Raw genomic sequence first — 25,300 nt, forward strand, 5'->3', positions numbered from 1 at the left:
ACGGCTTGCTCTCTCAGTCTCTGGGAAGGCACTGCATAAATGTGTGCATGCAGGCGGACGGACATTCTGCTGAATCACCTCCATTGTGCCAGGCACTGAGGAGGAGTGGGTCTGATACTTGCAGAGACAATCGTGCACTATTTCTGAGACCCCTAATTTTCCTAATCCTGAGGGAGGGCTTGCAGTACTGCTCTCTGCCTCTAGACCCGATGAAATCCAGCGCAGCATCATATAGAGCAACACATGGGCCCGACCCTCAGAGAACCTCATTCTGTCTGTGGGCTGGAACTGAAATACCCAGTACTGTCCAATGCGCCCACTTCGTGTCCTTAAGTACTTTATGTTGTCTGGGTTCGGTGCCACACAAGACGCAGGCATGGACTTTGGAGTGGAACACTCATTGGACTTTACAAAGTGCAAACCGGCTGTGTGTGTGCACTGCACCGGGCAAGCTTGGAGGGCTTCCTAGAGACAACGGCCAGGGCTCGCAGGCGGGGCAGTTGTGCCCCAGATGCCTGAGTACGGGAGGCGGGGCCATCCTGCGTGACAGCCACTACCTCTTCATCCATTGGCCGTGGACCCACAGTAGATGGCTGGGCGTGGCTGGGTGCCTTGGCGCCATGAAGCCGGCAGAGCGGGCCAAAGTCCTGCGCATGCGCAGAATGCCGTGACCAACCGCGAGGCTCCCGGAAGTTCTCAGAGCCGGAAGCTGCCTGCGGCTCGGCTTCTCTAGCTGCTGCTGGGGGTGTGCAGCTCAAGGCTTTCGACCTTGCGTACCCGGCGCAGCTGAGCCTGCTGAGGACCAGGGCAGCATGGCGAGTGAGGCGGGCTCCCGGGAGGAAGGGGCTTCCGCCGAACCCTGGATAAAGGTAGGTGTGGGAAAGGGCCCTGGGGAGGGAGGGGCCGGTAGGCCTCTTGGGGAGCAGCCGCCAGAGGCCAGTAATGGCGTGGGGTGTGCGACCCTGGCAGAGTTGGGTGGGACGCCCGAGGAGGCCTCCGGGACCGGGGTTGAAGCTGTGCAGGAAAGCGAGGCCTTGGCAGAGAGGGAGGCGGCGGCGACCGGGCAGGAGGTGGCGCCAGTTTTGTTTGAGGCAGTGGAGGTGGTGGAGGTCGCTGTGGAGGAGGAAAGAGGAGAAACCGGAAGAGGCTTGTGAGGAAGGAAAAGTCGACGACCAGGAGGATAAAGAGCAGGAAGACGTGGTGCTGTGCTTGTGGATGTAATGGCGGTGGCGGAGGTCGTTGAGTGGCAGGAGGAGCAGGAAGAGAAGGGGAAATCCGAAGAGGGACAAGGGGAGAGAGAAGTCGAGGAGCAGGAGGATGTGGTGCTTGTGTTGGTGGATGTTATTCAGGAGGTGGAGGGAGTTGAGTAGGACGAGGAGAAGGAGGAGCAGGAGCAGTGGAAGGGGGAGTGGGCGCAGCACGTGATGGACGGTGAGAGGGTGGTGTAGGAGCCTGACAGGGAAGAGGAGGAGGAGGAATTTGAGGAATAAGTTCAGGAAGAAGACCTGGGGGAGGAAACTCTGATGCAACTTGTAGAGCCTGAGGAGAAGCTTGAATAGAAGACCCCGACACAGACTCTGTGGAGCCCCATGTTGTCCTTATCCCCTCTGTAGTCACTGGAGGCCCTTCAGTTAGAGTTGGAGCCCGTGAACAACCAAGCCAGGAGGGCCTTTGCTCGTTTGAGGCAGAACCTGGTGCAGAGACGCAGGACTCATCTCGGTCACCGAAGGGCCATCATCCAGGGCATCCCTGGCTTCTGGGCCAAAGCCGTATCCTTTTGAATCTCGCTTTGTACTGACCAGTAGGAGCATGGGCAAGGGTAATAGCAATCGATCCACGGGACAGCTCAACATGAGAATATACAGGCTTTTCTGGCCGGTTGCTCAGTTGTTTAGAGAATGGAACTGATAGCACCAAGGACCAGTGTTCCATTCCTGTACTGGAAAACATCTACTTGGGGGTTGTGGGGGAAGGTACAGACTGAGGGAAGACGGAGCTGCAGCCACACTCGTGCAAATACAAATACTTATGGCACAGAGACACTAACTGGGGCGGAGAATTAGAAGTCATTCTGGATCAGTGTCGTGAATAGCACAAAGGAGTTCTCATGTAGAAAAGGTGTTTGAAGGACAGGCTTTGCTGACAATAATGCTGTAGGAAAGTGTATGAATTCCCACCCTAGTCAGTAAGAGCTGATAAAGTGCATACTTAGATACAAGCAGATTCACTTTTGCCCCTAGTACATCAGGGACACATAGAGCTCAGCATCCCTCAGAAAGGAGCCCCTCCCTGTGTCAACGTGGACAGTCTCCCATTTAAGGCCATGCAAGGCACCCATTGCCTTGAGTGTGTCTCATGAAAGGCAGGGAGGGCACGGTGCATAAGGTGTGGGAGACACAATGTGTGAGGTGTGGGAGACCCCTGCGCAACACACTCTCCTAGCTGTTTATACATGCTCAGTTGCTTCTAGCGCCTACTTCCGTAGCATGGAAAGGCTCCTTGACCTGAGGCAGATTGTGAACCACCCCGAGATGTTGGCCATGATCAGCGATGAAGATGAAGACTTGCTTAGCTACATGATCGACTTGGAGGTCAGAACTAGTGAGACTGAGGCTGGAAGGTTGAGCGGGGAAGGATAAGAGAAGCAATACTTTCAGGCAAACAGAAAAGGGTAGGTGACCTGAAGAGAAATTTTAACCTTCTCCACTTTGTCATGACAGGTGGAGGAAATCAGGCATCCCATTCACTGCTGCAAGATCATGTTGTTCTTTCTGAACAACCCGTACTTCCGGAATAAAGTGATTATTAAGGAATATCTCATTAATGTCACCGGTAGGAGGTGGATCCCAGGATGGGTAGTGAAGGTGTTGGGTTTATCATCGTCAGCATGCTCCAACCCCTTCCTGTATACTTTTCTTCCCTGCAGGATACAGGGCATCTCATTCCACTCCAGTTCAGTGGTATCAGGATTATGAACATGAGGCTTATAGCCGCAGGCACCACAACAGCAGTGTTAACTTCTTCAACTGGTTTTCTGACCACAACTTTGCAGGATCTAACAGGATCGCTGAGGTAGGGCCTCACTGCGAAAATTCAGAAATGACCAGGGAGGGTTCCCAGCCTTCTTGGGAATGGTGTCTGAACCCTGAGCGGTCCTGTCCTGGTTCCCCTAACAGATCATCTGTAAAGACCTATGGCTCAATCCCCTGCGGTACCACATGAGGATGCAGGTGCCTGGACAGGGAACCGAGAGGGCAGGTGAGCAGCTCAGGAAGTAGGGGCTGAAATGCATGTTTTTAGGTACCTGGACACTCATTTCACAAGTGTAGAAATTGAAAGACAGGGAATGACACAAACCAGGTCACCCAGGGCATCAAGATGAAACAGGAACGTTGGAGAAACTGCACTGCAAAACAAGTTATAGCTGGGGAAGCTTAAGCCCACTGCACTATAGTCAGTGTCCGGAGTCGTTTGGACAGAAGCAAAGCTCAATCCTTTACTTCTCTGAACTTAATTCCATGACAGCCAACCCCACCCTCAGTCATTTCTCCACCCCCTTAAATTTTGGCTCATCAAATGTTCCTCCTTTCACCCTTTCCACAAAAGGCTATGAATATTTGTACAGTCTCTCATTCCTTTCTCTCATCAATTTTCCATTTTGGTAATCAGTGTCTTTTAATTTTCTTGTTTATCTCCTTAGCTTATTCTACCCATACAGAGAACACTGGCAGTGGGGCAGATGTTACGGAGAGCAATTTCTAACACATGGTAAGGGGAAATTGAAGAGGTCACAAACGGAGAAGGGCTAGTTTTTCCTGGGCAGGACCTTGCATAATTAAAGCAATTTTTAACATTTTTCAGAGAAAATGAGTTTTTATGTGTGTTTGTGTGTTTTAGAGTATTCCAAGTTTTTGAGTTGAATATCTCGGAGCATCAGACTTTACCTAAAAAAGCAGAACTTCTAAAAAGTGACTTCAGATACAGTGTTCTCATGCTCAGGATTGAAAGAAAAGCCGGTCAGGTGATGAAAAATGCAGACAGCAAGACACTTGGATAAAATCGGATTGGTGTGAAGGAGAAATAAACACCATCAAACATATGTGTCTCTGTGTGTGTGCTTGTGTACCGGATTGGGGTGAGATTCTACATAGGTCAAATCCATGTGGGATTTTTAATTCTTTGTCCTGGAACTGTCAGTCTGTGGAGGATCTGGGCTTATAAAGTTGTAGAGAGCAGATACACCAAGGTTTGGGATTCCGTCTGAGGACTTTTTTTATTCCTTCCCCACAGAGCAGGGGGTTGTGGAGAAAGAAGAAAGGAAAGAGAAACAGTTTAGTTTGACACTTCTTGTTTTTCCCAGGAATGTGAGGGTAGTTCAAGGAAAGGACCTAGTGATTACAGAAGTAAGATAATCAGGGTGAAATTTTCTTGCACAGGGCTCCTCCAAATATCCTCTCTTGTGCGTTAAGAGAATTCAAGGTGGAAATATTAAAGTTCGTTTCTCTTCTGAACCAAATGTCATCCTTAGGTAGATGAATGCACAGTGCTTTGCTGGGACAATCAACCTGTCAGGGCCAGGCTTCCCAGCAACATTTTAAGAAATGGGAATATATGGTATATGAAGGGACTGTGGGAAAGGACACAAAGGGATGAGGGAAGGCAGTGAAGGTGTGGCTTTGTTTCTGGCAAAGGTGACTAAGTGAAAAGATAAACTTTTGGGAAAAAGCGGGTCTCCTTGTAGTTGTATGTGAGTCCCGTTGTTTTTCCAGGTGACTGAGTTTGGGCAAAAAATATAAACAGAGCAGGGAGGTGGAGTGGTTAAATATACAACTGCTAGACTTTCACCCATGTGCTGTCTGTTCCTAGATGATCCTAGATGTAGACATTATTCTTAATATTCCTATTTTCAGATGGTCTAAGCTTTTACCCAAGACCCTGTGTATTAGGTGAAGATACCAAAATGTAAATAGGTAAGCCATTATGAGTACATTCCTTTCTTGGTATACTCCAGTGAGAATGTTGTCTTAGTAAATGATACCCCACACCGTATTAGGAACCCAGAAACCTTTCATTTTCTGTGGTGTTTTCAGCATGTTGTGCATAAGGTTAACATAAAAGGAAAGAATGGGACAGGCTTTCTAAGCAACTTGGTCCATCTTGATCGAAACAGCAGGAACCTTTTCCGGTGCCATGTGCTGCTACCTATCTTCCATTGTGCTTGTAAAAGAGAGCAGTTCCAGAAGCCCTGCATGAGAGCAGGTCAGCAGATTTCTGTGTGCCCTTTTCTGACTATTTAGCTGCAAGTTTAGGGGTCTTACTTAGCGTTTAATGAATGGAGAAAAGGTTAGGAAAGGGTTCTCCAAATACTTATCTCCCGCTAGGCCTTGGTTGCCAGTTTTAACTGTAGCTGCTCTTGGAGTGAAATGTGAGGAGAACTTCCATGGAGGGTCTAGCAAAACCGTAGCTGTCTACTGTTGACTAAACTGCTATTGCCTAGTGGCTTGGTCATGTCCACCCAAGAGAATGCAGCTTCCTGAGTTTCGTCCTTGACTCATAGGTGTAATTCAGTCATATTACTGCTTTCACATGGTCCCGCTGTTTTGGGGTTACCAAAAGAAGTGTGAAATTGTACATTTTCCCTAATGCTTCCTTCCATGGAGTATCAGTGCATGTGGGCCTCATAATCACATGATTAATTTGTGAGCATTCTGACTTGATATCTCTGAACCACATTTGTTTTTCCTGATGTCAGTGTCTTGGTATTCTCTGTTTAAAATTCAAATTGAGTGTCTACATTTCCCCAGGTTTCTTTCTCATTCTGTGTGTGAGTGTGTGTCTCTTCCTCTGACTCTGCCTATACTTTTATCATCTGATATCATTTATCCTTGCTGATGTAAACTGAACACTCACATCTCTACAGTGGTTTCAATATTTTCATCTCTTTGCTTTGCTGTCTGCCACTGTTACCGTTTGTTCATTCATTCATATATAGTTTGTGTCTGAGTCTGTCTCCAAGTGAATTTGGCTGTTTTCTCCATTTCTCTGATTCTGCCTATACTTTTATCATCTGATATCATTTATCCTTGCTGATGTAAACTGAACACTCACATCTCTACAGTGGTTTCAATATTTTCATCTCTTTGCTTTGCTGTCTGCCACTGTTACCGTTTGGTCATTCATTCATATATAGTTTGTTTCTGAGTCTGTCTCCATGTGAATTTGGCTGTTTTCTCCATTTCTGCATCAAATCCGTCTATCTCCTTTAACTGAGATTATCTGTGAGTTATTTTTGTGAGTCACGGAAATGCTTTACTTATAGGCATAACTAACCTTGTTACATATTTAGAAACAGGGATAGCTTGTGCACTCACTGAAGTTAACGAGGAGCATAAATCCCACTTGGATCACATAAGAGAGGCTTTCGGAAAAGTCAGTAACAACTACGCCTCCTAGTTCTGCCCCCTTTACCCCTCGCCCCCAGAAGAGAATGAACGCTTTGAAGGGAATGTGTCAGGTCGTTTTCAAGGGCGGGGGTTCATCTTGGGTTTACTTGTCAGGTTTACTTGTAAGTGTTCTGTAAACACAGTGCAGTGGTGAATGGAGTTGATGGTCACAGCCCCTCCAGTTTTTAACTGGATTATTCCTTTAATAAACTTAATCTATGCACAATTTCTTCATGATTTGTTTGTTCTAAGCTATTTATGTATGGGTTTGTCATTGCATGAGAAGGTGTCAAAAAATCTCTTTTCTCGTTGACCTCCTGCAGAGAAGTGAGAGGGGGACATAAACTAAACAGGGCATTCTGAAAGGGCAGGTAACAGTGTGAGCCTATTCTACCTACAGGGTCTGGGTGTTGAAGAAATGTGAGGGCTTCAGGAAGAGATAATTTGGTCTAAAGGCTTCTAAGCCAAAGAACATTCTATCTGAACTTTCATGTCTTCTCAAGAATTCTGGGAGTTCGGGCAATTATTCTTCGAAATGTGGTTTTTTTTTGTTGTTGTTTTTGTGTGTGTGTTTGTTTTCCTGCCCTTTTCTCTTTAGCCTCTCTTCTGGGACTGTCATTCTGGGCTTCGACTGTTCCTCAAAACTCACTGGGGCTTGACCTCCATTGTAACAGTGCTAAGAGAGTGGGAAGTACTATTATAATATTTGCAAGATAGGGTCTTTGAGGAGGGATTGGATTGTGAGTACTATGCCCTTGTCCGTGAAGTAATGAGTTATCATGGGTGTGGTTCTGACAACTTTAGAAGGAAAGCAAGTGAGCAGGTTAGCTCTCTTGCTCACCCATTCTCTCCCTGTGACAGCCTGCATTGCTGTGGAGTCACCACCAAGAAGAGGCCTTCACCGGATATGTTTCCTGGACCTTGGACTTCCCAGCCTCCAGAACTGTAAGAAACATGTTTTGTTTCTTTATAAATCACTCAGTTTCAGGTTTTCTATTATCGGCAACAGAAGTGGATTAATACAATTGGCTTGCTTTATGGGGATCACACAGTCTCCTAGGCTGTGTTTATTTTTTTCTTTCTTCTCTCTTTCTGCTCGTCATACAGGATCATTTCAAGTGAACTAACTAAGTTTTCTGATTTTTTCTTCTGCATGCTCAAACCTTCATTTGAAACCTCTAGTGAAGGTGTCAATTCACATGTTATGGTTTTCGAGCTGTTGATTTCTATCTCCTTATTGAGAATCTCTATTTGGTTAGACATTGTTCCCTTGGTTTCTTTTATTTCTTTGTGCATCATTCACTTTACCTCTTGGACATATGTATGACAGTTGTTTTGGGTGATTTAAAGACTGTCTAATAAGTTCATTGGCTGGGAGTCCCCACCCACCATTTTTAAAATTATCATCATCATCATCATCATCATCATCATCATCATCATCATCATCATCACTATTTTCCCGTGAATGGGAAGTGCTTTCATGTTTCTTTGCATGCTTTGAAAAGTTTTCCCGTTTGTTAGGTTTTTGTTTTGTTTTGTTTTTGAAACCTGGAATTTATGATTATTGCAATGTAGTAATTTTGGAGAACACGTTATTCTCCCTCACCATGGTTTATTTCTGATCATTATAGTCGATTTTTTAAACTTACTTTTCAAAACTGTTTTGAGTAGACCATACTTGTCGTGTGCAATCACTGATGTCTCTGTTCCATTAAGCAGTAATTTGGGAGACATTTTTTTATGTGCCCAGAACAAAATGTAAGACAGGACAAATAAAAAAAGCTGTCTTGTTCTTTTCAGATTGGCTCAGAATTTTGGTACACCGTCAAAACTATACGAGCAGTTTACATCTGCTCAAGTCTTCTCTTGTGGATTACCTGAAGCCTAAAGATGAGCCTGAGAGAAAAGCTTGCTGTATTAGTCTGTTTTTGTTGCTTATAAAAAAATACCTGAACTGGGTGATTTATAAAGAAAATGAAATTTATTGCGAAAGTTTCTGAGGCTGGGAAGTCCAAAGTCCATCTGGTGGTGGCAACAGTGACCCAGGGGTCTCACGCTGCAAGATGGTGGAAGCTGAGAGAGAGAGAGAGCAGAGAGACAGACTCTCCTCTTCTTTTAAAGTCCTCAGAACCACGTCACTCACCACCATTTTTAAACCATTCACTACTGCATGGCGCTATAATCCAATCACCCCTTCAGGGATCCACCCAGAGCGGCCAGTCCCTGAGGTTTGGGGCGGATTGTCCACAAGGCGGGAAAGACCAGGTCCCCCCTTACCACCCGAGCCTAGGACTGAGGGGAGCCTGTGACTGACAGGCTTGGCTCCTCCCTACTCTCCGCCCCTTTATGTCCTTCTGATCGCTCATTGGAGGGAGCGTTTGGGTCACAACTCTGATAGGTGGTTTGGTGGTACCGGTGGCTGCGTGGCCGTTTCAACCAGAGAGGATCCCAGCGGGCGCCAGTCAGGGTGGGCAGCGGGGCAGGAGAAAGCCAGGGAGACTGACAGGAACTCGGGAAGTCTTTGCCGTGCAGTAAGAAACCCTTGTAAACCTTTAGCCCGAGACCTTCAAATTTCATCCTGGGAAACCCCAGATCCCCTGATCCCCAAGAGACCTCGAATCCGCTAACCTGGACCGACCTCAAACCCCCTCGGCCTGAGACCCCGACGCACCTCAGCTTCAGACACCTCAAATCTACCGTTCACCCACAGGAACGCCAAATCCTCTAATGCTTAGAGCCCAAACACCCTAAGCCTGAGGAATCACAATTCCCCTCAGCCTGGGAAACGCTAAATACCGCAGCCACAGAGAGACTGAATTTCCCCGAGCTCAGAGATCCTACTCAGCCTGGAAACGTCCTTCTGCTTCAAAGACCCCCAAATAACGTCAGTGTCAGAGAGCCTAATGCCCCCTAATGAGAGACCCCAAATCTCCTTAGCCTGAGAGACCCCGAGTTTCCTCAGCCTCAAAAATGCAAAATCCTCTCATCCTCAGGGACCCCAAACTCCCTTTACCTGATGAATCCCAAAGCCTCTCGACCTGAGTATCCCAAATCTCTTCAGCACGAAAGACCCAAAATCTTGTCCTGAAAAACCCCAAATACTATCAGCCTGAGATACCCCAAATCCCCTCAACCCCAAAACCCCCAGAACCTCAGCCTGAGAGACCCCAAATCTCATTGGCCTTGGAGACCCGCAATCTCCTCAGCCTGTGGGATTGCTGCTCCTTCGAGATCCAGACTGCTTTACTCCCACAGTTTTCCAGAATCTCCAGTTGAAGATCCCAGAAGCTTCCTATGAGAAATGTTCATTTCCTCTCAGTGGAGCTGGTGAGTCTGACCCGAGTCCCATCAGTCAGGGGGCCTCAAAGTCTCCATGGGCCTCCCCCAGCCCTCACATCTCAGGACTCCCCTCGAAGATACCTGAGCCTTGACCCTCAGGCACCTTTGCCACCCTTCCTCAGAAGCGTCAAGATGCAGGGGAACTGAAACAGTACAGCTTATGTTAGGTGGTCTGTCATGGCCAGCAGAGACCCTCCCCCTATCCCATCGATAGCCCTCAGACCTCCCCAACATCCTCCAGTTCTTGCAAGGTCTCCACATCTTCCTGGTCTGGACAACATGGCCAAGTGGAGAAGACAGAGCCTGGCTGTGCATAATGGTCTGGGCTGTGGCCTCCTCTCAGCACCATCTCTTTCCACAGGAATGTTGGCCTTGTAGCTGGGAGACTCAAGGGTTCTTCCCAACCTTGGAGTTGGAGCAGGTAGTTGCCAGCCTGTCCCAGCACCGAGAGCCCCAACAGGTCCCGGGAGGAGACCCCTGAGGGAGATGAAGGGAGTACAGGGCAGAAGCCCAAGGTGAGAGGTGGGGGAAGTCAAGCTGGGCTCCAAGCAGGATCTGTAAGAAGGATGGAGAGGGGAACCGAGTGACAGGAGCTGGTGTCTGGGGGGCCACAGACCCATGGCCTGCAACTCTGTGTGACCCTGGCTGTGAATGTGCGTGGAGTGGGGACAATTTGTCCCGTCTGGGACATGGGAGAGAAGAGGACACTGGAATCAAACTCTCTGTGTTGGGGAGAGCTAGAAAAATGCTGTGTCCTCTCAAACAGGACACAATCTGGGGAGGGCGGGAACAAATGTCTTTATCCATGTTTCACAGAGACCACCCCAAGGCCCCAGGCTGTGTTCTGCTTGTTATGATTACAAGGTAGAAGAAAAGGCCCCACTCGGTGTTGTGATGTATACAGTAAATCACTGATGAACTATGTTATTTTCTCTAGGCTAAAGATGCGTTCAAAGGCATTTCGATATACTTCTCCAAGGAAGAAGGGGCAGAGATGGGAGAATCGAAGAAAATTTGCTATAGGAATGTGAAAAGGAACTATAATGAACTGATTAACATAGGTTACTCCAAGTGCTGGCTGCAGACCAGCCTGGGAAATAGAAAACAGGTCTTCTGTCCCTGTATTATTATGGCTCTCTCTTAGGTGGCTGCATCTGCCCACAGTTCCCTTCTGTATGGAGACAAATCTGGAGGGGAAATTTTGTTCTTTTTATTTGTCAGGGTATGGCTGAGTGTCGGCACTAGTCATGCAGAGCTCACATCTTGACCTTGTTCAAGACTCTCCCAGCCCATGCTGAGCCACACTGGCTTTGTGGTGCTTTCCATTGCCACCACCCTTTGTTCCTCCTCCCACCTCTTCCCTTTTAGGACAAAGATTTGGCTTCTTTCTAGAGCCCCTCGAACAGCTTTCATGTGTCACTGGAGGCAGGCCAAACTCCATGTGGATGACACTGAGGATTCCGATGAAGAATGGATACCTAGGCAGAAAGGTGAGGGGCCAGGAGGAATTAGAAGTGACCTCCTGAAACCAGCCTGGGTTGATGTCTCGGCTTTATCTTAGGAGTTAACAAAGGAGAACATGTTCTCTCAAAAACAAATGTTCAACAAACAAGCAAGATGCGAAAGAGTATATACAGTAAGAGGCTGTTCATATAAAGGTTTTAAACGTGTAAAATGATTACATATTTTATTTACAGATACAGTAATAAGTGCTAAAAGTATAAAAACCTGAATGTGAGTAAGAAATACCAAACTCTTAGAAGTTATCATCACAAGAGAAGGAGGAAGGGCTGGCAGGTGGCTTCACTATGTCATAGTTACCTTTTTTGTTTGTTTTATTTTTACTTTTGAATTTTGAAATAAAAAGTAGAAATAAAAACATCTCAAGCAGCTGTGGCAGAATGTTGAAATGGGACTGCATGGTGGTGGATTTATGTTTTCCAGCATTATTCTCTGTACTTTTCTATACGTTTAAAGTTTACCATTCTTTAAAGTCATAAAGAAAGACTGGTTTTGCTAAACATTGTTAATTAATTAGTGGGCAATTTAACTAAACCTTAATTGAACTGTAAATCCACCAAAGAGCTTTCTAACCCTAATCTCATAATAGTGCAGTCATTGGATCAAGTGTCTTAGAAGAAGAAATGACTAACCCCACGGTTTGTCACACATCATTATCTGGATTCAGTTAAATCCCCATCTTAGTCAATTTATTGTTTCTTATTGTGGTAAGAAATCACATAACATAAACTCACCCTCCTAACAGTTTTTGAGTGTTTCATATTATCAGCTATATACACACTGATGTGCAAGAAACTGCTAGAACTTTTTCATCTTGCATGACTATAAAACTATACCCATTGAACAACAACACCACATTTCCTCCTGCCCCAGCTCTTGGCAACAATTCTACTTTGTTTCTATGAATTTGATTACTTTAGATACCTCAAATAATGAACCATGCCATATTTGGCTTATTGTGACTGGCTTATTTAACTTAGTAAAATGTCTTCAGGATTTATCCATGTGGCAGCATATGGCAGGGTTTCTTTATTTTTTAAGGCTAAATAATATTCCATTGTATTTCTATACCACATTTTCCTTATCCATTCATTTTTTAATGGATATTTAGGTTACTTCCACCTCTTGGGGGGAATCTCTCTCTTCCTCTTCTTATAAAAAGCACTAATCCCATCATGAGGACCCCACCCTCATGAACTCATCTAGCCCTAGTTACTTCCCGAAAGCTCCATCTCCAAATATTATCACACCAGGAAGTAGGGTTTCAAAATATGAATTTTGGAGGAAAAAAACCCAGTCATAGCACCCACTCTTTTAACTGAGTTTTTTTCTTGCTGAGTTGTAGGAATTCTTTATATATTCTAGATATTAACCCCTCATCAGATATATGGTTTGTAAATATTTTCTTCCAGTCTGTAGGTTGCCTTTTCACTCCTTGATTGTTTCCTTTGGTGCTCAGAAGATTTTAAGTTTTACATACTTCTCTTTGTCTATTTTTGCTTTTGTCACTTATGCTTTGGTGTCATTTCCAAGAAATCGTGGCCAAACTCAATTTCTTGAAGCTTTCCCCCATGTCTCCTTCTTGAAGTTTTATACTTTTGGGTGTCACATGAAGGCCTTTAATCTATTTTGATGTAATTTTTGTATGTAGTGTAACATAGGGTCAATCTTCATTCTTTTGCATATGGTGATCGAGTTTTCCCAATACCATCTCTTGAAGAGACTGTCCTTTCCTCCATTGTGTGGTTTTGTTCAGCGTTTTTTCATGAAAGTCAAGTCAATATATATATATATATTTTTAAATAAATGTAATAGAAACCTTGTCAACACAAGATGAAGCACAGATGAGGTTTTGTTTTGTTTGTTTTTTGGTGGGTGACCAGTTACTTCAGTTGGTTAGAGTGTGGTGTTAACACCAAGATCCAGAGCTCTATTTTTAAAAAACATTTTAAGAAAATTAGCAGTGCCTCCAATAGAAGCAAAGGTCTTCATGGTACTTCAGAAACCATTTTCAAATCACCCTTGGATAATACTTGGAATTGTCACTCTCTAGTTCAGAATTCTCTGTCCCTAATGAGAATCTTCTGAGCTTGGAAATATTTACCCATCAAAACACTGATTTCTCATCACCTTTTGGTCAATCCTCCTTGGGTGGTCTTCAGAGTGGAACAGAGTAAACACCAGAAGGTGAATACCTGAAAAATCCTATTGACACAACAATCTTCCTCATGTAAGATCCAAACACAGGTAAGAGAAGGAGAATGTGCACAGTATCGTAGGACTGCTGCCTCCCTTTTCTGATCTCTTTAGCACAATGGCGGACATCATCCTTTTAAGAGTTAATAAGAAGAGCAATGATAATCACTACTGCTTGTTTTATTTTTGCAATATTTCAGACTTTATTTTAAGCATTGTACGTGAATAAACTCACTCAAACCTTACAACAACCCTATGAAGTTGGTACTATAAGCATAACCATTTTGTGGATGAGAAAACTGAAGTACAGAAATGTTAGATTATGCCTGACATCACAGTCAGTAGTGGTTCAGTCTAATCCAATACTCCTTCTTTCCCTAAAGTACTTAAGAGCTGATTAAAACTTTCTTCTTTTGTAAAGTTCATGCTGCCTTACTCATACACCTTTACATTATTCATCTGACTGATTATTTCAACCTGATTCTTCTCTGATGTGCTAAGTGAGAGATACGCTAAGACAGTCTGAGGGGAGCTTGGCAATATACAGTCAATTTACATTGTGCCTGGTCCCAGATGAAGACGGAGATAGTTCCTACTCTCTCATAAGGGACCCATTCGGATGTGAGAAGACTGCTCCTAGCCCTGAGAAGTTTGAAGTTTGATTGAGAAACAACAGATAGGAGAATGACTTAGCACTTCATGTATATTACACTATTCAGTAGAAATGTATCCTGGTACTGATTTTAAATGCTCATCCCTGTAGGAAGAAGTTAACTGCTCCTTCCTCTGGGCCCGAACTAGGCAAATCTCATGCTGTTTGTAATCATTTGTATAGCCTGCCACCTCTGTATTACGAGCTCTTTGAGAGCCTGGTCCATAACTGATTATTCTCAGGAGTCCCAGGCCCAACTCAGAGCCCTTGATGACCCCCTCAGTGTTTTCTGAATAATTCCAAATTTTTCAAATTAGAATAGAGGTAACAGGGTCAGAGAGTGCTGAAGATAATATCTTTGAATTAGATTTTGGCTGTAGAGATGGTTGAGGAGGAAAATTGATGTCAGGACTATAAGAGAAATTATTAATCTCAAAACACTTTGGTGAGCGTTATTACATTTCATGTTCACTGTACCATTAAGAATTAGCATGTATGCCAATTTACGGATCGGGAAAGTGAATAGAATTAGCTGGTAGTACACCATTACTTAGGCAGAATTGGTACAGGAACTAGTTAATTCAATTTCAAAGTTAAATATCCCTTCCAGGATATGGCAGTTTGCAGCTCTTAGCATCACTCTCTTAGTTGTCTAGATAACCTTTATGCCAACTGTTTCTTCTCTTCCCAACCTCACTGTTCATTCTCCAGATGTGTTTTGTACCCTCTGTGCTTTCCTACCTTTCTCCTTCTGTCAAATGTCTCCTAGTTCATAGAAGATCCCCTCTTTTTCCCTATAAGCCCCTACCTCCTTCTTTCACAGACCTTGTTGAGTCTCCAGGTAGTCTTCCAGATTATTCTCCCTCCCTCGCTCTCATGTATATATAGAAAGTTGAAGCAAAAGAGCCTTAAGACTGTCCTGCCCACACAGGCCTTTCCCTTTCTCTCTGGTATTCAGTCACTCCAAGTTTTTCCAGGGATTGTTGAACCATTAACTAAAGTCATGCATGTGAAAACAGGTTGCAAGCCCTAAGGAACGAAAGAAATGTATGTTGTCTTTTAATATGTGATTCTCACATTAAAGGGAATATCCAGATCACTGTTAAATAATGAATCTATTTTGAAGAAATTGTCAGGAACAACAGATTTACTGAACACAAGGGACTCAGAGAAGGCCCGGAAACGAGTGTCCCCTCCTGCAGAAGCAAGTACCTCCGTACAGCATTCTAGAGAAAAATTGGGTAAGAGAAAATAATTTGGGGACTTTATTCCCTCTAGGTCCTTTAGAAAGGTTGATGAGTATGGTCTAGATATGTGGCATAGACTTTCGATAGACCTGTGCTTAAGCTGGACTAAGCTGAGACCAGAAGTTAGATGCTGTATTGAATAACATGTAAGAACAAACACTAACTCTGAAGTCACACACTTGTTATAATCCACGTAGAATAATTTGGACCTTGGGAAGACATTATAAATTCTCTGAGCTCATTAATGCTAATCTGTAAAATGAAGATAAGGACCAATGGCTCATATATTGTTTAAAAGCACTAAAATAAATATACATTCAAGGTGTCCAATAAATCCATCTGTGATAATAGAGACCACATTTTCTTACTGTATATCCCTGCCCTTGTTCAATGCCTAATATGTAATGCAACTTCAACAAATATTTTATGGATAAATACATGCATGAATTAACGGTTTGTGACTAGAAAGTTTCGGAAGTTAATCCTGATCCTGGGAATCCAGAAACTAAAATTGAATTATGCATCTGTAGTCAGTGTGGGTGTAGAGTCTTAGTCTCTCTGAAATAATAGTTAAGAGGTAGTGAAGGGGTGGCGAGCCAGAGTATGTAGAAGGATAGACAATAATTTGATGGTAGGAGATTTCACATATTATGACGATACAGGGACAAACACTCCAGACTCCTAACTTCACTCACTTACTCTTCTCCAATGTAGAACTCAAGAGAAAGGAGATTGAAATGAAGATGTGTAGCCTGCGAGAAAGGGTCATGCATACAAAGAGGTCTGTGAACCTCAGGATGATGACTACCTGTGTAAGTGACCCTTTTGGCCCACTCATGGAGAAGGCTATGTCCCGGTACAATAATTTTATCTTGTTGTTTGAACCCAAATCATTCCTTTATTCTGGTGGCTTGGAGTACAGGATTGAGGCTGAATTATGTAAATGCTGGGCTCTTTCTGAAGCTCTTTATATCCAGGAACACGCACTATACTTTTCCTAATCCCTGCTGCTCTTGCCTTCAGATTGTGAGCAATGCCAGGACTACTTCATCGACAGCTGACTGGCATATAGACACCCTACATTTGAAAAGGACAGTGCAGTGGACAAGGGGCATCCCAACCACTCAGCCCTCACTTTGCCCCCTGGGCTGAGAATTGGGCCGTCGGGCATCCCTGAGGCCGGGCTTGGAGTATGGAATGAGGCATCCGATCTGCAGTTGGGTCAGCACTTTGGCCCCTATGAGGGCCAGATCACAGAAGATGAAGAGGCAGCCAACAGTGGCTACTCCTGGATGGTGAGAAGGGCCTACCTTAACCCCGTCTTCTGGCTTCCTATATCCCTTCTGTGCCTTTGGTGGGACATCACCTTCTACATGCTAGAACATGGATAGTGACAACATGGTTAGATCTGTGTACTTAGTGGTCTTTGCATGAACCTGGAACTCCTATTTAAAGGTCAGTGGGTGAGTGGGAGAAAAGGGGCACAGAGACAGAAAAAGTGCATTCTCCCTATGGTGCCTCAGCTCTGACGGGACAAATCAACTCAGATGTGTAGATGATGCTGAGGAGTACACAGCATGTGTCACCATTGGCGGCTGAATCCATGCAGGCTCAAATGCATGGATGACAGTAGAATAAAATAATTCTGATTATTACCTGCCCATCAAACCCAAAAATGACTAACTTATTTTTCTGAAACTCAGATCACCAAGGGGAGAAACTGCTATGAGTATGTGGATGGAAAGGACAAATCTCGGGCCAACTGGATGAGGTAAGGCCAATAGGTTTCGGGTTCCAGCAGGGACACTCATCTCTCTCAAGCTCGGCTTCTTTCCTCCTCAGCATGCCTCCCTCGATGGTTTTTACACTCTCTGCTCCCCTTACAATGTTCTTTCTTATTATGAACATCCAGGAAAAAAGAGGTAAAATAAAAACACTACCATTTTTTAATCAAAAAACTAAATCTCTATGATAGACAAAATTGGGGCACCAGGATAAACCCTGAGGAGCCTAGATTCATTGGGGATGCTGGATTCACACTTTAATTTATCTAATCAGCATTTATTAAGCATTTACTGTACTCTAGTTTAGAAAATGGAGTACATCTCATGAATAGATCACACAACCCATGCCCTTGTGAAGGACTATTGCAAGCATAAATGAAACATTTGATTATAGGAGAAGTACACAAGGCCAAGACAATGTAAAACAAGGGACCTTTAATCTGTGAGGACAGGAATTCTTCCCAGCTTCAGTGAAATTAAAACCTGAAGCCTGAGAAGTGAGCTGCAGGGTGGTCATGGACCTCTGTGCTGCATGGACCAGCCCCTTTCCATGAAAGTTCTTGTTTTATTAGAGGATAAGAATAGGGATATGCTGTTATTATTGTGTATTATCGTGCTAGGCCAAAGGAACATCTAAGTTTCTATGGGAACCCAGGGAGGCAGATGAATGGCACCTGGGTAAACTATGGGAGATTAGAAAAAGGTCTTTCAAAAGTAGATAGACTTGGGGTGATTATAGAATGATGTGAGCTAATCTAGAAGCAGAGTACATGATTGATTAAACACCAAATTCTGTGGTATAAGTAGAAATCGATTGAGAGTTTAGAAAAGTGAGAAGTCAGTGTTTTATGGCCAATCATGGTGAAGGTAAGTCTGTAATTGGGCTTTGAAGAATGGTTAAGTAGGCAAGGGGGGAAAAGCATTCCAGGCAGGATGAGCACCATAAGCAGGACTTGGAGAAAGAGGCTTAGGTATGAACAGCAGGTTCCTGGAGGAGGGTAACGGCATGGCCAGTCACAGCATGGGGGCCTTGACCATCTGGTGACAAGCCCAACATGGCCCTGGCAGGTAGTGGAGACTCACTGCCTGTTATTTTCTGTCCCTTTGTCTGCCTCAACCCCAGGTATGTGAACTGTGCCCGGGATGATGAGGAGCAGAACCTGGTGGCCTTTCAATACCATGGGCAGATCTTCTATCGAACTTGCCAGGTCATCAGGCCGGGCTGTGAACTGCTGGTCTGGTACGGGGATGAATATGGCCAGGAGCTGGGTATCAAGTGGGACAGCAAGTGGAAGAAAGAGCTCACGGCAGGGAGAGGTAGGCACCACATTATTCTTTAAAAAGTACAGAAAAGAAAGAATTCTCCTTGGGAATTTTCATGGTACAACTGTTAAGTAGAGTAAAATGCAGTCTGAAGTCAGAAAAATTTCAAATCAGGTGTTTCTGAAATTAAGGCTTTGTTTTATATGCATTTGACTTTTAGGGACAATTTATATTTTAAAATTTTTGTTCTCATTTTATTTTTTTAACTACTTTATATGCAAAATATATAACAACATATAGTCCTGACAGGCTTAGAGACAAAGAACAAGTTCTCAAGCACCTACCGGCTGTTTCAACAAGGCAGTTTCTTCTGGCTCTTTTAATTATTTCTTAATTTCTTCCGTATTTCTAAATAACATACATATGTTGTTTTTCATTCATTCATTATTTAAGTTAGTTGTCATGTGAATTCTTACTCTGTGCCAGACAATGTTCGAGGAATAGGAAATATGGATAGAACAAGATGATCAGAATAAGTGCTATTGAGCAGCTGACATGTGAGTTAGGGAAACACGCAGACACACACAGGCATGTGCATAAAATGAGATAGTCATTCATGCTTTCAAGAAAACTAAGCCAGTAAAGTGCCTAGAGATCATCATGAGTGGAGGGAGGGTATGGCAGGGAACATGAGGGAAGGTTCCTCTCAGGACATAACATTTGAGAGGTGCAGAGTTGTGCTCAAATGTCTCCAGGCAGAAGGAGCAGCTCGTGCAACAGCTCTGAGGCAGGAGAGAGTGAGGGTGTTTGAGGAATGGCTGAGACCACCCAGGTGAAGGAAGCAGAGAAGAGAGCAGAGGTCAGAGAGATACACAGAAGCCTGGACATATAGTGCCCATGATTCCTGCCAAGACACTGGGGATTTTCCTGAGATGGAAACAATTGTGGAATTTGAGTTAATTTTCAGAAAATAATCTGCAGTGTGTAATCCCCTCAGAGGCCACATCAGTCTCCAGGTAAGAGAGGATGGTGGGTTGGATAAAGATGGGAGTCAGGAGGAAAGAAGTCTGATTAGGGATACAATTAAAACAGAACTTCCTATTAAATTTGAAATGTGTTAAGACTGAATGAAATACCTCAAGTAGGAATACTTGATGTGTCACCCAAGGAAGAACATATTTTTATTTTATGATTTGTGGACACTGAGATGGAAGCAATCCATAATCTAGTTTAGGCAGCAGGAACCAGAGTCCTTTACTCAAGGGGGCCTGGACCACTCTGAATCCCACTTCCTGATGGAGAACCCGGTACACAAGAGTCCTCAATTAAATGTCTTTGACTGGGGAGACTCAAACTCAGGTGTACTTACACATGCTCTTTAACTCTACACTGCCTTCTACATTTGTGCATCTCCAAACGAAGTGGTTCCTGACTTACTAGATCCTTTTCCCCTCATAACAAAAGTCACTAAGGATGAGTCCATCCATAATAGCCCCTTTTCGTGTTGCTATAACACAATACCTGAGACTGGATAATTTATAAAGAACAGAGGTTTATTTAGCTTATGATTCTGGGATAGCTGCACCTGGCATGAGCCTCAGGCTGCTTCTACTCATGGTGGAAAGTGGTAGGCAGCTGGCGGGTACAAGCAGCAAGAGGAAGCAAGAGAAAGAGATGGGGGAGGTGCTAGGGTCTTTTAAACAACCAGCCCTCATGGGAACTAATAGAGTGAGAACTCACTCACTACTGCCACCTTCCGGGGAGAACAGAAATTCATTCATGAGGGATCTGCCCCCATGATTCAAACAGCTCCCAACACTGCCATATTGGGGATCAGATTTTCACATGAGTTTTGAGGGGACAACACATCCAAACTCTATCACCATCTATGTAATCCAGAGTTATTATTTCTCAGTAGAATAAAATAGCTGCAGATGCTCTATCAGGAAAAGTACCCAGAGATTAGGGAGAGAAGAGGATATGATATGACCTAGAAGATAATTGTAGTGTGTGTGGGGGGGAAGTCACTGCAGTTCCTTCTGTATAAAGACTGAAGCTGCCTCTGATGCTATTGAAGGTCCCTGGTTTGGCTGATCCATAGACAAGGCCCTTGATGTGGGCTTTCTAGATTTCTGAGGAAGATGTAGTAAACAAAAACAGAATGAAAAATAGACTGTAAAGGAATGCTCGGTGGGAGACAGCTTGTATTAACACATGAGGAATGATTAGTGGAGCAGGCCTTACCATACAACAAAGCAGATGGCCCAGTTGTCTACACCTCCCCTGACCAAAACCTTCTGCTTTCAGCGGAACCAAAGCCAGAGATCCACCCTTGTTCTTCATGCCCTCTGGCCTTCTCCAGTCAGAAATTCCTCAGGCAACATGTGGAACACAATCACTCCTCTCCAACCTTCCCAGAGACATCTGCAAGAGAACATCTCCAGCCAGGAGATCTCTGTGCAGTGGGTCAGAATCAGGAGCAGCAACATCCTGATCCACACAGCTGGAATGATGAGGCCGAAGGTCAAGAGGCCAAAGAAAGTTCCAACCCTTATATAAGAGGACAAGGCACAGGAGGATTTCAAGCACATTTTCCAGCCCGCCCAAAGGCCAAATGGGGAGTTCTAGGGAGAGTGAGATGGAAGAAGAGTCCAGAACAGGCCTGAAGGTGAATCCAGAGAACACAGGCAAGTTATCTGTGGGGGTAAGAATCTCAAGAATTGCAAAAGTCAAGTGTGGAGAGTGTGGGAGAGGCTTCAGTAACAAGTCAGGCCTCATCTGACACCAGAGGACACACACAGGGGAGAAGCCCTATGTTTGCCGGGAGTGTGGGAGAGGCTTTGGCTGTAAGTCACACCTCATGCGACACCAGAGGACACACACAGGGGAGAAGCCCTATGTTTGCAGGAAGGGCAAGTGAGTCAGCAGTAAAACCACATCTCAACAGAGAGTGTGTGGCCACCACACACCTCCACAACCCAGCACTGAGGGAACTTCAGAGAACTTCTCTTGACCTCTCATATTCCCCAGGAGTGTAGAGACAGATGTGACCGATCAAACACACCCTCCATTTTCATGACCAGAGATGAGGCAGAAAATGTGGGAGGCAGGGGTTCCTTAAGGGTTCATGGTCTGTGGACGGGTGCGGATCCCCTCCATGTCCCACTTGGCTCCCCTCCATGTCCTTCTGGCCTCCTGTTCCAATAAACATCATCCCCAGACAAAGCTACAGTGCAGGCTGTGTACCTTGTTCTCAGTCCCAAAGGTGGGAGAGTCCAGGAGGCCACGGAGAACTTGGACTCTCAGCTGGGTCTCATGGGAACCAAGCCCTGCTTAAATCACCTCCTGGGCCCAGGGAGAGAACCAGGGGAGGACATGGAGACTGAGATGGGCCAGGAGGGGCCCGCCTCCTCCAGCACCCCTGTGGCCTTCCCTGTTTCCTCTGATCTCTGTAGCCTTAGAGGAAGAAGCCAGGCAGGGACATGAGTGGGAACTCAAGAGACAAGGAAAAGGAGTCAGGAAACCAGTTCGCCGAGCCCCCAACCCCTTCTCTATGGGTCCAGTCTTAGGCTGGGTATCAGGCATCATAGCAGAGGGGGCAATTGCAGCCCCAGGATCTGGGGCATGTTTACAGAGCAGGGCTTCGGTGGTGGGGTGGGCCCAAACCCTGTAATCACAGAGCCCTCCCCAGCTGTGGGCTCTTGGTCCCTGATCCTCCAGCTCCTGGAAACAGCTTGAGGGTCGTGGGAGGAGACCACTGCGGTCTTGGTCTGAGGCTGCCCGACATATAATTTGCATATGTTCCTAGGTAGGTCATCTCCCCCAGACCCAAACGTTCCACCTGTAAAATGAAGTCTCTGGAATTGGGGAGAGGGAGGTGGGGCCTGGAGAAGGGAAGGAGTCATGGGACAAATCTGCCTGGGCAGGTACCCAGGAGGAGAATGCTCTAGGAGGTGGTAGATGGATGGAGTCATGGGAGTAACATTTTGGGGACTCCACTGTGACCTGTCTGAAGCTGGGGAGCTTGGGATGGGGTATAAAAGGCTGGTGTCCAGGGCCAGGGTTCCACAGAGGAGCAGGGGGGAGAAGGGGATGGTGCCCCCTCCACTGCTCCTCCTTCTGCCCCTGGTCCCTTCTGGGAGTGAATCCTCACACAGAGAAGAAAACCATGTCTCTGCACAGACTGAGTGTGTCTTCAGTGAGAGGCCGGTGGGCACTGGGGAGAAAGCTACTGATCCTGTGCCGGGTGGGCTCTGAGCATTGGGGGCACTGCCCAACATGGAGGCCCCATAGGTCTCAAGGCCCTGTCCAGGCACAGCTCCAGGGAGCTAGGTGGACAGCCCACAGGTTCAGACTTGAAGACCTCTTTCCCTCAGGGCTGTGACTGGCATACAGCATTCGACGTGGGAGCCAACTTCTGATCAGATTCTGCTGTTGAGAGAGAGAGAGGTGGTGAGTTCACAGAAAAACAACAAGCTGACCTGGAGTTGGCAAGTGCATCACAAGCAATGAAGTTGTGATGAAACCCAGAGTCTCAAAAACAGCATTTAAGTCCTCTAAGAAAAGTGCTAAAAGTAATCCCTGCAGATGTGTCGTGGCTGTCCTGATGTGCTCAGAATGCTGAGGAAGGAAATCAAAGGTTGACGAAACATCCACCTGCCTGTTGAGGGTTACAGGATTGAAACAAAGTGCTGGAGACTGACTGCACTGGACATATTACAAGGTAATATGGGGAATTTTAAACAAGTGCTGGAGCAAATTGGGATCCTAGAAAAATGCAACTGAGTACAGGAAACACTGCCCTCAGCCCTTTCAAGTTAAGGAAGGGTTTTAGGTTACCTGAGAACCAACCCTGACCACAACCATGATATCCAGCCCTAAACCTCGAGGCATAATCCTAACATTAACCCGTGCAATACTGGCGTCTCTGTCCCTACAGTTCCCATCAACAGAACGAACCCACCCCCATGGGTTCACAGAGCCCTGGGGTGTTGGGGTGGGGATGGGGGGCCACACAGCTCTGGACCTGGAACCATTTCTCAAAACTTCTGTCTGCATCTTGCTTTCCAACATGGAATTAAACCCTGTCTACATTGCTTGTTTCCTTTCAGTAGATGAGAGTGGAAGCCAGACTGAGAAGGGGCCTCCACCTGGATCACAGGTAGCCCTGAACCCTATGACGACCACATAAGAATTTCAAATCAACTAGCCAGAATGAAAAAGAAGCATCCCGAGAGTGTCTGCAGTGCAGCCAGGGATGGCAGTCACTGGACCATGCCAGGTGTTGGGATTGAGGTGTCTGGGAACCCAGATTGCCCTGGGTGGGTCTTGTCACCACAATCTACCCATTGTCCAGTCTGACCCTCAGCAATGTACCCGTGGTGCCTGGAGATGGGCAGGAATGGTCAGCACATCTCAGAAGTCACCCAAGTGTCCCCCAGCTGATGACCTGCAGAGAGCTGACACTGAGGACATCGGCCTGACATTGTCCTAAACACCATGTGTGTCTACCCAATTAAGGTCCGAAGCAGCCAGTGACTGCTGCTTCTTGTAGCCAGTGACATCGATAATATTGTGATAGATGGAAAAGAACATGAGAGAAGAGAGTTCGATTGTGTGTATAATGAGAGATATACAGTGAGAGATGTAAAGTGAGATATGCTGAGATATTTATATAGTGAGATATATAGTGAGATATTTTTATAGTGAGATGTTTATATAGTGAGATATGCGTATAATGAGAGGATTATACAGTGAGAGATACATAATGAAATAAATAAATAGTAAGGTTTTTATATAATGAGAGATACACAGTGAGAGATATATAGTGAGATATTTATACGGTGAGAGAGATATATAGAGGTGTATATGTATTTGTACATAAGCACACTTACATAAAAGTCTCCATTTCTTGGCAAATTATCCAAGAACTCAGCCAGTCTGTGGCAAAATTTAGTCACAGACCCTGGTGTATTAGCCCATTTTTGTGTTGCTGTAACAGAATACCTGAGACTGGGTAATTTATAATGGAAAGAGTTTTATTTGGCTTAGGATTCTGGGACAGCTGCATCTGGCGCAGGCCTCCGGCTGCTTCTACTCATGGAGGAAAAGCAGCAGCAGCTGGCAGGTACCAGCAGATCACATGGTGGGAGGAAGCAAGACAGAGAGAGAGAGAGAGAGTCAGGCTCTCCTCTTCTTTTAAAGCCCTCAGAAACACGCCCCTGAGCACCATTTTTAATCCATTTACTACTGCATGGTCCTACAATCCAGTCACCTCTTTAAGGCTCCACCTTTCAATTACCATAATAGGATTTCCCACCCTCTTAACAGTCAGAGTGGGGGCTAAGTTTATTTATTTATTTATTTATTTTGTTAATTTTATTTTGTCAATATACAATGTTGTTGATTATTGTGGCCCATTACTGAAAACTCCCTCCCTCCTCTCTCTCCCCTCTCCCTCCCAACAATGTCCTTTCTGTTTGCTCATCGTATCAACTTCAAGGAATTATAGCTATTATATCTCCCCCCCACACACCGTTTTTTTTTTTTTTTTGCGTGTGTGTGTGTGAATTTATTTATCTATTTTTAGCTCCCACCAATAAGTGAGAACATGTGGTATTTCTCTTTCTGTGCCTGACTTGTTTCACTTAATATAATTCTCTCAAGGTCCTTCCATGTTGTTCCAAATGGCACTATTTCATTCCTTTTTATAGCAGAGTAGTATTCCATTGTGTAGATATACTGCATTTTCCGTATCCACTCATCCGATGATGGACATTTGGGCTGGTTCCAACTCTTGGCTATTGTAAAGAGTGCTGCAATGAACATTGGGGAACAGGTATACCTTCGACTTGA

The 25,300-nt window shown here is 45.0% G+C and overlaps 1 pseudogene; it reads left to right on the plus strand.

Annotated features, from left to right (window-relative positions):
- The first annotated feature begins 620 nt into the window (after window positions 1-620).
- LOC134369043 (histone-lysine N-methyltransferase PRDM9-like) lies at window positions 621-21,365 on the plus strand (annotated as a pseudogene).
- Window positions 21,366-25,300: the final 3,935 nt, after the last annotated feature.

This window comes from Cynocephalus volans, unplaced genomic scaffold (genome assembly GCF_027409185.1).
Source record: "Cynocephalus volans isolate mCynVol1 unplaced genomic scaffold, mCynVol1.pri scaffold_35, whole genome shotgun sequence".
In the NCBI taxonomy this organism is placed as follows: Eukaryota; Metazoa; Chordata; class Mammalia; order Dermoptera; family Cynocephalidae; genus Cynocephalus; species Cynocephalus volans.